The following is an 18,539-nucleotide window of genomic DNA, read 5'->3' on the forward strand; positions in this document are numbered from 1 at the left end:
AAAATGCCCCAAGAATGCCACGTACAAGTGTACCGACAAGTATGGAAAATGTGTTAGGTGTTTCACGATAGACGTTTATACCTTAATTAATAAATATACAACAGCATTTTAAAAAAGAATTTTATAATGAACTGGGTGGTGTATGAACCTTTAAGAAGGTATTTCTGCTAATCTTATGAAAAAACTGGCACACAAGTAAGCACTCACTAAACACGCTGGAGGAACTTAATGAATATTTACAAAATGAACGAATAAAAAAAAAGCAAAACAGAATACCAAAGAATTAAAGTAAATTTGGGGGTATTCCTTCTGCATGTTTCTCGTTTGCTTTTCCTCCAGATTGCCTTATTGGAGAGGCGCTGAGACCTCGCAAAGACAGGAGTGAAACTCTCTACGCGAGGATGCGCCAGTCTTCCACGCTCCACAAGAGACCCTACGAGGAGCCCCAGAAATCAGGCAACCTCTTCCCACAACTATATACACTTAACGAAACAGCCGGGGACTCGGGAATCTTCTCCATTCACAGTCGGCTTTACCCACCCAGCTACTGGCGGGCACCCTCTCCGCGCTTTACAGGACATCAGACCTACCTAACTTCACATATGCGCCGCCGCCCACTCCTTGCCTACAGTCGGCCAGAACTCGGGACCGGCTTCTTCTTCCGCCGGAAGTCACTGCGCCGACGTGTCCGCGTTTCTAGTCGAGCAGTTGTGGCGGTGGCACCGCTCAGCAGCGACGCTCCGCCCACCCCGAAGCGGTCGCTATGGTAACCAGTCACGGCTTCTATGGAGTGGCGTTTACCACCAGTAAGTTCCCGAACTGTGAAGAAAGGCGCCTTGGCTTCGTTCTAAGTCTCTCTTGTCCCGGCCCCGCAACTGTCATTTCTATCCTCCTCCTCAGCGAGCACCCCTCTCGCCATCCCAGGCTTTCCCCGCCTTCTTCAAAGCTTCCTTCGTTTACCGTACCCTGAGTTACTCTCAATCTTTTCGTTTGGTGCTTGAACTCTGGGGTGAGAGAGGGGTGCGGGGGCAAGGATAAGAGAAGGATGGGGAGACCTGATGCTACTCTCGTCCCTACAGTTCCTTTACAATGTTCTCATTCGAAAATTAAAAGAACCAAAACCTATGCCAGGTAGGGCTAGATTTGCGGGGGATGGGGTCGGTTTAATTTTTTTTCTGCAGAAGATATTCAACGTAATTATTAATATTTCTTTTAGACCTTAGCAACCAACGTACAACATGAAAACGTTCCAAAATTCTTTCACATTTGCTATTTCACTTTGCTTTCATTTCAACCCGGTGAGACAAGTAAGGCAGGTGCTATTATTTCCACTGTGTTATAGATGAGGAAAGAAATCAAGGATCAAGGCCAAACAGCCAGTTGGGTAGTAGCAGAACAAGGACTCAGCAAGTCTACACATTCCCAGGGCAGCTATGCTATCTTTCAAGCTTACAGAAAACAGAATGAACTGCTCTTCTTGGAAGCAGTTAGGGGGCATTGCATATGGGCACTGTTGGGGTTTGCTGCTGTTGCTGTTGGTGGTGGTGGTGGTGTTCTTCTCTCCTCTCTTTCTTCTCCCTTTCTGATTCCTGTGTTTCCTTTTATTGCTTCTTTGTGCTGCTTACTTTACATTAACACCACTTCCCAGCATTGCACCTGGCGATGAAAACTACATTTTATTTTTGGCCAGCATGACATAAATTTCACTTAGAGATGTTTAAATGGTTTTGTTGCTACTGTTTAGATTTTACTTTCCTTCTTTTTTATCCTTCTACCAATTTGAGTTTGAGAAGCAGTCAAGATAAACTTAAGCAGAATAAATAAAATCATCTAATATGATCAATTATTTAATGATGTTATGAACTATAAAGAATAACTGAATGAAACAAGCAAGTTTAAAAATCTAAAGATGAAAGTATAGATTAGGTTCTCCACAGGATTTTGTCAAGTTTAAAGGCAGACACAAAGAGCATCTGGTTTTAGTCCTGGCTCCATCATACTTTCTTGTGTGGCCTTATGGAAATACCTAAAGCAATGGAATTAAGTAGTGTCGTGAATGCGTTGCTAAACAGCACTGTCAGAATGATGCCACCTTGAACATCTGTAGCCCTCAAACTCCCCTCTGTCTACTGTTGGTTCTTCCTTGTATAGATAGATATGCTCTGGTACTCCAGGTTTTTTGTTTTTTACAGCAAAAGCATTTTATTTTGATTTACTACTGTATTAGGTTATTGTGTTACCTCATTTATTTATTGGGGTTTGGAAAGTAAGAAATAGTTTTTTTCCCAGCAATCCCAAATATTTTTTTCATTTCATCTCTACATACTTTAGTTTGCATCCCTAAAATGTACCAACTTTTTCTTTTATCTCCATAATGTCATTATTGGACTGTCACATAATATCTAGACCTTATTTACATTTTCACGGTTAATTGAAAATGTCTTTTTCTGGTTGGTTTGCTTGACTCGGAATCAGACAAAATGTACACTTTCCATTTAGCTGTTCTGTCTCTTAAATATCTTTTAAATTTTAAATTAAAGGCGTCCCATTTCTTCACTACAACCTTGTTTTTTTCTTTTCTTGCCATTGGCTTACTGACTGAGAACAGTTGTCTTACACTCTTGTCTGCTTGTACCAAAATAAGCTTCTTAAAACAATTTTTACATAAATTTCTGATCATTAAGCTTCCTTCATTTTTGATTTTCTAGAAGAGTACTTTCCAATAGAAATAGAATGTATGCCATAAGTGCAGGCTACCTATGTAATTTTAAATTTTTTAGTATCCACATTAGGCATATAAGAAACAGGTGAAATTAATTTTAACAATATATTTTATTTAATGCAGTATACCCAGAATATTATTTCAAAATTAATTTACCTAAGAATTATTGAGGCGATACTTTACGTTCTTTTCTCCTACGAAGTCGTCAAAACCTGGTATATATTGTGCCTGAACACGCCTCAATTTGAACTAGCCACATTTCAAATGCTCAGTAGCCACATGTGACTAGTGGCTACTGTATCAAGCAGGGCAGGTCTAGAGAATAAAGTCCTAACTCCTTAACCTGGCATTCAAGTTACCTTTTCAATATGATCCTTACTTTTCCAGCCTCCCCTATTATCGCCATACATTAAACATTTAAACAATTGGATCTTTTCATGGTACTGAAACCAACCCAATAGTCCCATAGACAGAGTTTTGTTTGTTTGTTTAGTTTTGTTTATTGGGTTTTTTTTTATTAATAAACATAGAAATGGACACTTCTTGTCTGAAAGCTTGAAACTTGAGTTTATTTTATCTTTTTGTTTGCTTGTTTGAGACAGGGTCTTGCCCTGGTGTCCAGTCTGGAGTGCAGTGGCATGATCTCAGCTCACTGCAGTCTTTACCTCCCAGGCTCAAGCCATCTACCCACCTCAGCTTCCCAAGTAGTTGGGACCACAGTTGCATGCCACTATACCTGGCTAATGTTTGTATTTTTTTTTGTAGTGATGGAGTTTCACCATGTTGACCAGGCTGGTCTGGAACTCCTGAGCTCAAGCAATCTGCCTGCCTCAGCCTCCCAAAGTGCTGAGATTATAGGCATGTGCCACTGCGCCCAGCCACATTTGGTTGATCTTTATTTGAGTTCCTTCCTCAAGAAAGGGCGCCCAGACCTCTCAACAAGTATCAAAGAGCTAAAACTCACCAGATTACTGCATCTAGACAATGAGATGCCAGACCCCTCATTCTTCATTATTGCTTCCTTACCCCTCCTTAGTTCCTATTTTCTCATACGTAGTTAATATTTCTTCCCTGTTATATAAACCCCTAATTTTAGTCAGTAAGGGAGACAAATTTGACACTGATGTCCCATTTCCTTGGCTGCAGCATCTGATTAAAGCCTTCTTCTTTGACAATAATCATTGTCTCAGTGGTTGGCTTTTTGGGTGGCAAGCAGCAAGACATAGATGGAACTCCTGGTGCTTTGGTAACAATATTTCATCAATAATTGTGTTCAAATGCTTCTCTTTACTTATAACACCCTAATTCTTTTCTTCCTCCTATCAGAATAATCCCTCCTTTAAGGCCTATCTCTTCCATCAAGCCTTTTATGATACCCTAGTCCTTAGAAATTACTGCCGCCTCTTATCTTTTATAGCAAGTCCTTTGTATATCACAGTGTATTGTTTTCCTTAGAATATATTCTGATTCCCCAGTTGGGTTGCAAGCTTTCTGAGAGCAAGAACACCTCTCCTCAGAGAAACTGAGAACCAGCTATCTTGCCTCATTCTCTGGAGTTCTAATAATACATAGCTGTAATGGTTTTGTTTCTCAGTATCTTGTTTTCAGAAGGCAATTTATCCATTTTATATGAAACTTACATAGCAGAAATATAAACTATGTTAGTGTCATGGTTAAGAGCATGAACTCTAGGGTCAGAACATACGTGTTTAGTCCAGGCTTTTCCTGTTACTGGCTATGTGAACTTAATTCTTCTCTGTGCTTTGGTTTCTTTCTCTGTAATATGGAAGTAACAATAGTATTTTCCTTATGGATTTGTTGTGAGAATTAAATGAGATAGTTGTGCCTGAAAGTAGTAAGTAATCAGTAAAGGTTAGCTATTATCGTTATTATTAATTAATAATAGTTGTTGCTCAGTTTTTATATATTAGAATATTAGACATTCATAACAGTATTTTAGGAATTTCTAAAGAGAGCAAATGAAAGCAAGAAACAATTGAATTGGAAAAATAAAATCAAACTCAAATATTTGTTGAACTCTACATTTGTTTGGACTTCAGAATAAATTAAAAGGATAGGCAAAACTTTAGTTTGTGTCATCAGCATCTAACGTAACCAAGGTAGGCATATATTAAATATTTGATTCCAAGATGATTGATCAAGTGCTATGGATGTAGATAGATATATCAGGAGTTTAAGATCCTTTGTCATGATGGTAGCAAAAAATGACATTGTTATTAAATCTATCACTTTAGTACATGCCTGCCATAAACTAAAGTCCACCAGACATTCACAAATTCTTAATTTGATGTCATACTAGTCAATTGTGCTTCTCATTTATGGATAATAATGGAAATCTATATTATGTGTATATATATTTAGTGTACTTCTGCTAATTATTTCCTATTCTAGGATTATATTTACTTGGCTGTTTTGGTAGTTCCATCACCAACTATTCCTTCATTTCCTTGATTTTTAATTCTGAATTTCAGGATTTTTATACCAGTGAACTAAGCTGTTTTTAAGTACCACGGGACATTATGGTTATGTTCCGAAATTGAATGATTGCCTCTAGAGCAACTTATAATTTACTGTGAAGATAGAAAAACCACCAAAAATTAGCTAGTTATTTGATTTTTAAAAGACAATGATATATATACAGCCTTCATTCATGTATTGACTCAATCAACAAATATTTGTTGAGTGTCTCTTATGTAGCCCTCACTCCGTTAGTTACAGGAGACACAAAACAAAGTTGACTATAGTCCTCTCAAAGCTTAGTTTATCTTGGTAAACAGACATTTAAACAGGAACTGAAATAACTGTAGGAAGTACGAGGCCAGATGAAATACCAGGTGCTATGGTATTAATTAATAACTTTAATTAATAGATTAATTGAATTATTGAAATCCTTGAATCAAGATGAAGCTAATCCAGGAAGGTGTATGAAGTGTTAAGTTTTAAATAGTGCTTTGAAGGAAGGGAAAGGCGAATGACTAGAATGAAAAAACTTCCTCTCTTCTTTTTTTTGGTAGATTAGCATAAAGCTTTAGATAGTATTGAGAATCGGTTCTGATGAACAATCCTAGCTCATCTTTTAGAAATGGTTTTCATTTTTCCCTTTGTTGGTTGTCTTAACTCAGTCTATTCTCTCCTTTTCCATTTTGACAATAGTCATCATCAGTGAACTTTCGTTGAGTTTGTGCAAGGCAGTACACTAAGCAGGAGAGAAACAAAGAGGAAGAGGTAAATATTTTTTGCGGGCACCACACTTGTTGCTGTGTTTTTCTTGTTTTTTAGCATTATGTGTCAGTTCTTTCTAACTTTTTTCAGACCTCTTATAGGTCTTTATCTTATCTGGGATTTTTCTTCCTGTTTTCCTATCTTCACATCTGATGTTTTAATCATTCCATGATCCTATTAAAAATATTGTCTGTAATCCATCTCCTGTTTATCTTTAATAGTCATACAAATACCAACTTTTTTTCCCCCATTACTTTCTTTGCCCTTTTCTCTTTTTTCTTATCACCACTCTGGTTTTTCTGGGCACTTTCCAACTACCCTGAAATGGGTGGTGATCTCTTCCAGTCATGTGGGGATATGCATTTATATATAGAAGCTCCTTGACATGTGATGGGTTATGTCTGATAAGCCCATTTTAAGTTGAAAATATTATTAGTGCCGTAATACACCTAACCTACTGAACATCATAGCTTAACCTAGCCTACTTTAATTGTGCTCAGAACACTTAACTTTAGCCTATAGTTGGGCAAAATCATCTAGCACACAGTACACCATAGAGTATTGGTTGTTTACCCTGAGAGATTGCATGGTTCACTGGCAGCTGCTGCTCCCTGCCACTGCCCAGCATCATGAGCGATTATTTTATTACATATCACTATCCTGGGAAGAGATCAAAATTCAAAGTATGGTTTCTGCTGAATATGTATTCAGTAGAATATACACCATGTAAAGTAAAAAAATTGTTAGTCAAACCATCCTAAGTCAGGGACTGTCTGTACTGTTTTTAAAAGTGTGCTACTTTCTCTATTTTAGTTTTTTAATCCTGAATTTTTTTTGAAAAGTTTATTTTTGTTATGTAATTGACTCACGCAAGAAAGGTTAATCTGAACGATCAAGGGGTGTTAATTTGTGGGTTAAAATGTGTTAAACAGTTGATTTGAAGTCTGTTTAAGTCAATTAGAGACTATAATGAAGATGTTTCCAGGGTGTTATGGAACCTTTTGAAGTTAGTGTGGAATTCACTAGTGTATGTTAACTATGGCACCTGGCTAAACATGTTATTGCATTCAGGTTTTTTAATTTGTGTGAATTCTAATAGATACAAATAGGTCAATATATATAGAAGTTTGACTTTATTAATGAGCCTCATCTTTTGTTATAGGAAATTAAATTCATGACTTAATTCATCATAAGCAGTGGAAAACGTAATTAGTATCATTGTTATCTTTGTTACTCGCATATTTTTCTGAAATGTAAGGCAATGACTCTTGTTTTAAAATAAGATTAGTGTCATTATTATAGGTTTTTAAATGCTAAGTATCTCATATGGAAGAGTAGAATTCATAAATACATATAAAATGTTGTGTGCTCACTTAAAAAAATGATTTGTTTCCTCCCCTAAAATTACATGAAGTAAAATTATGAGACATTTTAGTGTTGGTTAATATTTTCAAAGATTTCAAAATAGTTAATATTATTACACACAGTTTAATATTATTGTGCTCAAATTCAGTCATTGAATATAATTTTTGTGTGATGATAGCATTATTTAAGATGATTAAGCATTACAGCTTCAACAATTTAAATCCACAAGAGATATGAGAGTAAAAATTAAATTTTAAAATGCATTCTTCCCTTAACATCAGGGTTAATATAGTCTGTTTTTTATTACTTATGTCAGTTTACTAGTAATAAACACATTTAGCATTTCAGCTTCTTGCAACCTTTTAGTTTAATTATTTAGAGACTGAGAAAAACAAGTCTTGTATGCTAAAGGGATTTCTGCAATGATGGATTAAATGCCAAAATAATGAAACCACGCATCTTAAAAAATATACTGAAGAATAGATATTTTCTGATGAATTTCCACAAAATATCATATTTTTAAAATATTTTCAGCAATTCATAGTATTACTTTTTAATCTACTGTAGAAGCACCATGAGTCTAGTCTTTTGTAGCTCATTAGCAATTTCTTTAATGAGTTTTTGGTGTGATAGATAGTTAAAGTAACAGACAAATGACAGATTGTTTGCCTTTAATGATTTCCCTGTTTCAAGCCCATTACAAAGCAATTAGAAATCTGACAGCATTTTCACTCTGCATTACTGATCGTCTAAAGTGATGAGGAATGAGAGGTGGTGAATATTAATTGTATATTTTCATATGATTATCATAAATTATTACCCTGTCTGATGTGCTGCAGGTGAAGCAGGAGCATTAGAAAAAGGTAGTCAGATACATTAATTTGAAAGACTATATATTTTTAAAAAATCTTTGTAGTATAAACCCTGCTCTGCAATGTTAGCCTCTATGAATATTTCTCTATCATTATTAAATTAACTATTTTTAGTGTCTACCTATATTTGAGGCAACTGAAATTTTCTTACTTGAGTACAAGAAAAGGAAAGGTTATTCCATTGTACAATGTACCTATATCTGTTTAAATTTAGAATCTTAAAAAGTCTGTGAATTTTGTTGATTTATATATTACATATATATACATAATATTCAGCAATTTCAGTGTAGAGAAAGATACTCTTAGAAATAGATCATAGTTTAGCATTAGGCTAAAGTCAGGTAATCCTGCAAAAGAAGGGGTAGGAAAGTGTAGCCAAATGTAGAATGAGATATTTCTAGGCCCTCTGTAACAGTTCTTTTGATCTTAGCCCACGATATATCCAGTTTTTCTAGTTTCTTACCTAAGGTGGATGGGGCTAAGACTGTCATCAGGATGCAAGTGCTGTTGTTAGTTAGTTCCTGCCTTGGATTTGGAGCAACTGCTGGTCCAGGAACTAGATAGAGTAAGAATTAGCAAACATAGAGCATTTTAAATGATTAGAGGCTGGGTGTGGTGGCTCACGCCTATAATCCCAGCACCTTGGGAGGCTGAGGTGGGTGGATCACTTGAGGTCAGGAGTTCCAGACCAGCCTGGCCAACATGGTGAAACCACATCTATACTAAACATACAAAAATTACCTGGTGTGATGATGCATGCCTGTCGTCGCAGCTACTCAGAGGCTGAGGCAGGAGAATGACTTGAACCTGGGAGGTAGAGGTTCCAGTGAGCTAAGATCACACCACTGCACTCCAGCCTGGGCAACAGAGCAAGGCTCTTGTCTTACAAAAAGAAAAAAGTGCTTGCTTTGGCAGCACATATACTAAAATTGGAATGATACAGAGAAGATTAACATGGCCCCTGCACAAGGATGACACACAAATTCGTGAAGTATTCCGTATTTTTTATAGATTCAATGCCATCCCCTTTAAGCTACCAATGACTTTCTTCACAGAATTGGAAAAAAACTACTTTAAACTTCATATGGAACCCAAAAAGAGCCCACATTGCCAAGACAATCTTAAGCCAAAAGAACAAAGCTGGAGGCGTCACACTACCTGACTTCAAACTATACTACAAGACGACAGTAACCAAAACAGCATGGTACTGGTACCAAAACAGAGATATAGACCAATGGAACAGAACAGAGTCCTCAGAAATAATACCACACATCTACAACCATCTGATCTTTGACAAACCTGACAAAAACAAGAAATGGGGAAAGGATTCTCTATTTCATAAATGGTGCTAGGAAAACTGGCTGGCCATATGTAGAAGACTGAAATTGGATCACTTACTTATACCTTGTAGAAAAATTAATTCAAGATGGATTAGAGACTTAAATGTTAGACCTAAAACCATAAAAACCCTAGAAGAAAACCTAGGTAATACCATTCAGGACATAGGCATGGGCAAGGACTTCATGACTAAAACACCAAAAGCAATGGCAACAAAAGCCAAAATTGACAAATGGGATCTAATTAAACTAAAGAGCTTCTACATAGCAAAAGAAGCTACCATCAGAGTGAACAGGCAACCTACAGAATGGGAGAAAATTTTTGCAATCTACTCATCTGACAAAGGGCTAATATCCAGAACCTACAAAGAACTCAAACAAATGTATAAGAAAAAACAACTCCATTAAAAAGTGGGCAAAGGATATGAACAGACACTTCTCAAAAGAAGACATTTATGCAACCAACAGACACATGAAAAAATGCTCATCATCACTAGCCATCAGAGAAATGCAAATCAAAACCACAATGAGATACCATCTCACAGCAGTTAGAATGGTGATCATTAAAAAGTCAGGAAACAACAGGTGCTGGAGAGTATGTGGAGAAATAGGAAACACTTTTACACTGTTGGTGGGACTGTAAACTAGTTCAACCATTGTGGAAGATAGTGTGGCGATTCCTCAAGGATCTAGAACTAGAAATACCATTTGACCCAGCCATCCCATTACTGGGTATATTCCCAAAGGATTATAAATCATGCTGCTATAAAGACACATGTATTCACAATAGCAAAGACTTGGAACCAACCCAAATGTCCATCACTGACAGACTAGATTAAGAAAATGTGGCACATATACACCACAGAATACTATGCAGCTATAAAAAAGGATGAGTTCGTGTCCTTTGTAGGGACATGCATGCAGCTGGAAACCATCATTCTCAGCAAACTATTGCAAGAACAGAAAACCATACACCACATGTTCTCACTAATAGGTGGGAATTGAACAATGAGAACACTTGGACACAGGAAGGGGAACATCACACACAGGGGCCTGTTGTGGGGTGGGGGGAGGGGACAAGGATAACATTAGGAGATATACCTAATGTAAATGACGAGTTAATGGGTGCTGCACACCAACATGGCACATGTATGACATATGTAACAAGCCTGCACATTGTGCACATGTACCCTAGAACTTAAAGTATAATAATAAAAAAAAGATCAGAAACATATTTGGTTCAATTTTACCAACGTATATTAATTTATATTTTACTGTCTCTCTAAAGATAGGTATTAGTTGGTAATCGATATGTAATGAGTTGAGTTGAATTTCTTTGTGCTAATGAGGCTGTGTCTTCATTCAGTCCTTCCTTTTGGACCTTTTTGCTCTGGTTTTATCTGTGGAATTCCATCCCTTGCAGATGCATACCATCTTGGATCCATCTTTATGGATCTTTATTTATGAAGAAGGTAATATGATTATAAATCAATAAAATGGATTTTTGTACATGCTACTTTGAAACCATTCTGTTTATTTTATATTCAATTGTATATGTTTGCATTTTATAGGTACTTAGAGTCTCTGGAATACTTTCTACCACGTCTAGACATTTTTTCTTGGGCAATTCAGGAGGCAGACCTAAATATAAAAACAGGAACTAACATTTATGATTAGCAAGTACTTTTACATATTGCATATGTTTTCATTTGATCCTTTTAACAGACCTGTGAAGTAGGTAAGGAAGATACCATTATCATACACATAAAGCCATGAGAATGGGAAGAGACAGAGGCAAAAATTCAAACTCAAGTCAGTTGAGTCCAGATCTGTTGCATTTTCTGCCATACCACCTTAGCTCTTATATGTAAAACTCTTCTGTTAAATGACTAAAATTTTAGAACAGAGAACTTTGAGTTTCTCCCTTTTTTTCCAGTATTTCACACCCCCATTTTCTAGACAGGTAGGGAAAATGTACAGAAAAGAGTTTAGGATTTACCACAGGTTTGGTCTTATACTAGGACCAGAACTTCAGAACTTCATGATCCAGTCCCAGTGGTGTTTGCATTACAGTGCACTACTTTCATGTTTCCTGCAGCTACAGGAACATTTTCTTTAACTACATTTTCTTCAGTTATTAACTTAAATAAATTATTTGTTAGAGTCTTGGCTTGGTAAATGTAAATAATTCCCCCTTGTTCTTTTTGTGTGTGTGTGTGTGTTATAAAATAAAGTCAGTTTTATCTGGCATAGCTTTTTTTATACTGTAGCAATCTCCTCTAAACATTCTGGAATGTCCTAAGGTAAGAGGGGAAGAAAAGAGTGTGACTCACTTGTGTTGACAGAGCTGAGAGAAGAGCAATTGGGAATAGTTACTTATTTCCTTTTGGGTGTACTGGTGCAAATAACACCTTGGGGCACTCTTCCCTTTCTAGCCTGGGAGCATCCCTGATTGAATGTTTCCCTGGTATGGAGGCTTAGAAAGGAAGTTAAGATCATCAGCCAGGTGCAGTGGCTCACCCCAGTAATCCCAGCACCTTCAGAGGTCCAGGCAGGCAGATCACTTGAGGTCAGGAGCTGGAGACCAGCCTGGCCCACGTGGTGAAACCCCATCTCTACTAAAAATACGAAAAATTAGCCGGGTGTGGTGGTGGGCGCCTGTAATCCCTGCTACTCAGGAGGCTGAGGCAGGAGAATCCCTTGAACCTGAGTGGCAGAGGTTGCACTGAGTAGAGATTGTGCCACTGCACTCCAGCCTGGGCAACAAGCGAGACTCTGACTTTAAAAAAAGAAAAAGGAAAAAGAATGTTAGATCAAACAATAATTCAGTAACCAAACATTTTCTTTCTAAGATATCTAAATTATTATTTTAAATGCTTAAATGGTGACAGAGATTGGGAAAATAGGTATGTCAATTACATAATGAGGAACAACAATTCTCCTGGTTCGTAGGCAGCTTAGTTCAACATACTGTTGGCTCTTGCCTGATTCTGTAACACAAGTCAAATGTTTGACTTCCTTTCCCCAGTGAGGCCTCTTTCCAGCGTAGTTGTGTTCCCAGCCCTCTCATATAGTTAGCCAGCTGGTCTCATGATACAGAGATTTCTTTTCATGAAAAGTGGGTTCATCCCTTGACTCCACACAATTGATTTTTACATTATTTATCCTCTAACCAAATAAGAGGTATTCTTCACACTCTTCAAGTTTCAAGTGTTTGTGCCAGCACTTATATTTTAAGCACCACTCCAATATTGATTACTCTCTCTAGCCATAGAAAATCCTTTCAATTCATTCACAAAGTGCTTCCCTGTTCCCTCTCAAAATTTCTACCTAATTTGAGTTTATATTTACAGTGGTGTTGCACTGTTGTGTCAGTGCAACTGTCGTCCCAGTGCAACACCACTTAATTGAGTTAACAAATCATTTAAGAGCTCTACAGGGAAAAAAAGGTCAAAAGTTGAGGGGAAACTAAAAATAAGGCAATACCTTTTTTAAAATTTCACAGCTCTCAGAGACCTGATGTGATTGAGTCAAAATGTAAAGTAAGCCAAGATTCCTGACTATCAGTCATCAGTAAAAAGACTGACTTTATTCTGAAACAGATCCTTAAAAGAGAGATGCATCAGTAGCCATTGTTCTAGCATTGAAGTCAATTTTTAAATTCCTTTCTTCCTAAGTCATTTTACCCTATCCTGCTGAATTGGAGAAGGGACTAAAAAGGCTTACAACATTGAAATAGAGTACACTGTTCACTTCTTGCGTGATAATATGACCTGTCATTCTATCATAGAAAGCTACTAAGTTCATCTGGCATATTTGGCTCTTCTGATACTATATTCATGCCCCCCAGTTAAACTAAGCTATATAATTACCAAAATAATTTCCCCCTTGCTTTAAAAATGGATGTCACTTTTCCAGTTTCCAATGACATCTTTCCATCATTTTGGGATGGTGAAAGCAGAGGGATTTAGTTAAAAAGAGTTGGTAGGAAAGAGAAGAGGAATAAAAAGATATTCTTCTTTCCTTTTGCAGTACTCACATCCACATCTATTCTGTGTTGACAGTCATAAATATTTAACTCATACTTTTTTGTTTTTTGTTTTGAGACCAAACCTCACTCTGTCGCCAGGCTGGAGTGCAGAGTGGCGCGATCACGGCTCACTGCAACCTCCACCTCCCAGGTTCAGGAGATTCTACTGTCTCAGCCTCCTGAGTAGCTGGGACTACAGGCCCCTGTCACCACACCGGGCTCATTTTTGTATTTTTAGTAGAGACAGGGTTTCACCATTTTGGCCAGGATGGTCTCTATCTCTTGACCTCGTGATACTCCTGCCTTGGCCTCCCAAAGTGCTGGGATTACAGGCGTGATCCACCATGTTTAGCCTTTGACTCATATTTTAACTCACTTTTGGACTTCTTAAAGTTTGAACTAACTATCCCTTCAAAGAAAAAAAGCTTACGGTGTACTTAGAGACTGATTATCTATTTCCATAACCCACAGTCATAGACATTTCTATTTACACGAGGCTCTGTAAGTTGAAGAATTTTCTTGTTATTATCCAGTAATCAAAGGTGGCTGGATTACCTAGTATGGTGCCTCAACATGTCAAGCAGTTCACTGCGCTTATTCTGTTATGCTTCGAAGTTTAGCATTGCTAAGTGGGTATTGGCATTTATAATCAAAGAATTTCAAGTAAATATCAAACATCAGACTTGAAGCTATAAATTATCCTTAAGAATAAGACATTTAAGAAAATATTATCTAAATCTGTAACCAACAGTTGGTTTTGGGAAAATCATCAGGTTCTAGATGTTTCTGCACTCTGAATAACACTGAAGATAGTGGGCCACATATTTAGGCATTGTCACCGATGTTGTAGGTAATAAATGCTTTGTGTTTACTGACTCCATGTGGTTTATTATCAAATGGAAACCATCTGTTGAAACCATTTTATACTAAAATTAACAGATAATTTGTCGAGTAAAATGGATATTTCACTTTTTGAATACTTAAAGCATTAGATTCCAAAGAAGTGTCCTATTTGTGGCAGGCTGCTTCAGGCTATGCTCCTAGATAGCTCAGGTGTAGAAAAAGGTCATGCTTTGTACCAACTTGGATGAAGAATTTTGCGAAGTATTAGGTTCTCATTTATGTTGCTTCCAACTAAATCAAGAAGACCTTGCCGATATTGTGAAAATTGTGAAGAGGTGGCCATCACCTTGGTTGGCAAGTCAAATTTACTGAAGTTGGAAAATTCAAAATGGAAATTATGTATATTGTCGAAGAAACAATACATTAAGCATATATGTAAGTGCATATGAATGTCTGTGTGTTGTGTGTGTGTTTGTGTACACTTGTATATGTGTTATAGTGTATAGAAAAAGAGGCAGAAAACAGAGACCTTAAGTTTATGTGTCAGGGAACACAATGTGAATAAAATAGTGATTCTAATTGCATCTCCGACCTGGCAAAATGAAAACTATAATCTGAGTTAAACCTGATCTAATCTAAATGCCTAATGGCAATAAGGATGAGATTATTTCTTCCTCTCTCCTAGAGGGCTACATAATCTTTGCCTATCATTTTAGGGGTCATCTCAGATTCTGAGTATTTGTTTTAGAATACTAAAGGTAGCAGGATGTAATTACATGAATTTAAGTGGATGTAATATTTCTCCAAGGACTTATTGAGCTAGTCATGTTATTATTAAGTGGATTCTCAAGTTAACTCAGAAGCTGTTATCTTTGTTTTGAGATTAAGCTGTACATTGTAGATAGGAAATTAAGTCATACTTCTTTAATATATGGAATGCCTTGACTAGTCGAATTATGAAGTTGTTGTGTTGAAAGTTTAATACAATAGTCGAAAGTTCTTACATTGCTAAGTATCAAATCATGAGCTCACTGAGGGCAGTGCCTTTTTCTATCATGTTTTTATTATGTTCATGTTGAATTATGTTTGAACTTGTTTAGTAAAAACATAATGCTAATTATTCCTGTATATCATTATTTAAGTAAATAAATGATTTCTCTTCAATAAAAGTAAATAGGATCATGTATATGCATGATAAGGATGTTTGTCATTGTTTTTCCTCTGGTAGACTAGTCAATACTTAGCCATGACAATACATGGTTTCTTTATGGAGTGAGCACAAGGTAAGCCCTAGAGCACTGTTTTGTTACCTTACATTTGTCACTCTGCCTAGATGGTGATCTTTACAAGGTTTTGTATTTCACCCCAGGAGAATATTATCTAATAATTATTGTTAAAGCAAATTGGAGGTCCAAATTTTTGTAATCAGGTTTGAAGGATATGTTTCTCAATAATAGTTGAGCCAACTTTTCTGTTCTGTTTTGCTTGGCTTACCGGTACCTTTCAATAGATTTCAAGCTTCACATAATGGCTTGTGGAATTGCTTCCCTCTGCAGCCCTTTAAACTATAAGTGTAAAATTCAGAAGACTTTATAAGTACCTCGTCATTTGGATACCTGTAAATAGGAAGATTGTATTTATATTAGGGGAGTGGAAAAAGAAAAGATCGTTTACTCAAGTAGTAGTTCCTGGATTAGCATTAAACAACTTCTGGTTCTTTGGGATCAACAGGGCTTTCAGCTTTCCAAGGTCATGTGCTGCATTTATGCATGTGAATAATAAACTTATGCAAAATAGAAGGAAATTTCATGCTTGGGAGGAAAAGAAGTTTATGTGCTTTTACCCTTACCTAAAGAACACTGTCCATTAAAGTAAGATAGAGTGAAAGAAGTTTTTTTCCTGCCTTCATTTTGGAAAATTTATGTTAAAAGACCTGAAGATTTTCCACATAATATTTAAAAACTTTTTTGAGCCTGCTCCATTGCTACGTGATAATCTTCTATTTCTAAAGAATTACATGTATCTCCTGCTAAAAGGGGAGCTAAAGCAAGGGTTGAATAATCTTTTACCTATAACATATGCATATTTATGAAAAAAGTGGATACGTTTGAAAAATTGCATGTATTTTTATGCTTCTATTTATTTGTTACTATGGCAACCACTACAGTGCCTAGTATTTATGTTGTCTAAAATTCAGAACACTTTTTCAAAGAAATAAATATGCCAGAACCATGCATTGTATTTACTTTAGTATTTAGAAAAATATTTATTCTAATGCATATATTTGAAGAAAAATAGCAATAAATAATGTAAACTTCAGCCTGATTTAAATTAGTACCTTTTCCTGTAGTGTTTTTAAAAATCAAAATAATTAAATTTATTCTTCTTTCTTTTTCTTGTTATAAAAAATCAGAATAGTGAATAGAAATAATGAATTTTAAAAATTGATGAGTCAATCTTGAAATGTAGTTTTTTGATGTCTCCTGTTTTTATGACTTAATATTTTGATTCATAATAAATTTCTGAAAATATAAAACATGAACAATTCAACCAAATATTTAATGTTAGCTACATAAATTTAAAAAATGTAAATATTTGCATTTCTGATTAAAGGTGATTTTTAACATCTAGGAACAAAAGATTTCTATTTTGTATTTGAAATGAAAGGTATGGTTGCTATTACTTAGTTAAATTATTTAAATCATTTTCTGACATGTGTGATACATAAATATAATTCTTTTAGTGTTAAACAATAGAATGGAAATTATGAAGCATAAAATCAGACATGTTTCATGTCACGTATTACCTGTTAAGAAAAACTGCAATGCAGCATTTAAGTACAACAGAACAATGAGCATATTGTTTCTGGTACTTGTAAACAGGATGGATCTACAGTTTCACAGTTTATGTTGACAGTATCTTTGTGGGAAATGTAATTATCAAATGAATTATAACATGTCTTAGTATCAAGATTATTAATAGTAATTTTAATTACCTTTTTCAAGATAATTGGATATGTTCTCATAAGTATATGGGAAAGGGGACACTGGGCTAATTAGATATTTTGAACTTAGTTATCTTTAAAATATCTAGGAGCTTAACATACATATTCTATATTTTAGGAATTTCTTCTTTTAATTAAATGTTTTCCTAAGTAGAACTAAGCTAATTTATAATTTATAAAGTCTCACTGTTGATCCCTTGATATTCCTCCTTGAGTATTGATATAATTTTAAAAGATTGAATAATTAAAATTTTAAAAATTAAATGTTCACTACCAGTTATAACATTTTTCTAAAACTGGCAAAATTAAGAAAATAATATTTTGCTCCACTAATGGGTACTGTTAGATGGGCTTTCATATAATACTTCTGATAATTTTAGAAATTGATTCATTTCCAAAAAACAATTTGTTTTGGAGATACACAACAGCTTTAAAAATGTGCATTTATTTTGATCTAGGGATTTAGCTTCTAGACTTAAAGAACTATTCAGTGGTGTGGTCAAAGGTATATATATACAAGAATCACAGCTTTAATCACAATAAGAAGTATTTGGAGCCACTAACTAGGATATTAAACAGGTAATAAAAAATCATGTTCTCAACAAATATTTAGTAACTTAGGAATACTCTCATTCATTGAACCCAGCTGTATATATTTTATTTTGTTTTTTTTGAGACTGGGCCTTGCTATGTTGTCCAGTATGGACTTGAACTCCTGGACTCCAGCAATCCTCTTGCCTCAGCCTCCTAAGTAGCTGGGGCTACACGTGTGAGCCACCACAAACAGCCTTGTATATGAACTGTGTATTTAATATGGCCACACCTTTGTTTTAAAAAAATCTGTAAAATCATAGATTAAAGATTAAAAACAAAAAAATTATAATGATTGCTAATTCCAAGAGTAGATTTTTAAATACACTTTTTAAATCTTAATATGAGCATTTCTATAACAACTTCAATTATAATCATTTAAATTGTCTTTAATAAGACAAGTTAATTAAAATTGTGTTTACATTCATTATAATGAAAATTCAACCAGTTGGAGGAACAATATTATCTTGTCAATATTTAATTCATTGTCTTGTTTTCAAATCTGGAAGTAGTTGGTACTCAATAATTTGTT

General features: G+C 35.5%; 2 protein-coding genes and 1 non-coding gene across 5 annotated transcripts in view; 2 read left to right on the top strand and 1 right to left on the bottom strand.

The window, feature by feature from the left end:
- The window catches only part of DNAJC24 (DnaJ heat shock protein family (Hsp40) member C24), a 76,596-nt gene extending 75,911 nt beyond the window's left edge, over window positions 1-685 (bottom strand). For all 3 annotated transcript variants that reach the window (XM_033205291.1, XM_033205290.1, XM_033205292.1), the window contains exon 1: window positions 591-685. The gene's annotated coding sequence lies outside the window, so the exon portion shown is untranslated. The remainder of the gene's footprint in view (window positions 1-590) is intronic.
- Window positions 686-724: 39 nt separating this feature from the next.
- Window positions 725-18,539, top strand: part of LOC117081280 (doublecortin domain-containing protein 1-like) — a 118,225-nt gene continuing 100,410 nt past the window's right edge. The window contains exons 1-2 of the mRNA XM_033207113.1: window positions 725-806; window positions 5,897-5,968. The gene's annotated coding sequence lies outside the window, so the exon portion shown is untranslated. The remainder of the gene's footprint in view (window positions 807-5,896; window positions 5,969-18,539) is intronic.
- On the top strand, window positions 9,102-9,208 carry LOC117081942. Its single transcript, XR_004436392.1, has one exon. It is a non-coding gene; the product is annotated as a U6 spliceosomal RNA (small nuclear RNA).

The sequence above is a fragment of the Trachypithecus francoisi genome, unplaced genomic scaffold (assembly GCF_009764315.1).
Source record: "Trachypithecus francoisi isolate TF-2019V2 unplaced genomic scaffold, Tfra_2.0 Lachesis_group8, whole genome shotgun sequence".
Classification (NCBI taxonomy): Eukaryota; Metazoa; Chordata; class Mammalia; order Primates; family Cercopithecidae; genus Trachypithecus; species Trachypithecus francoisi.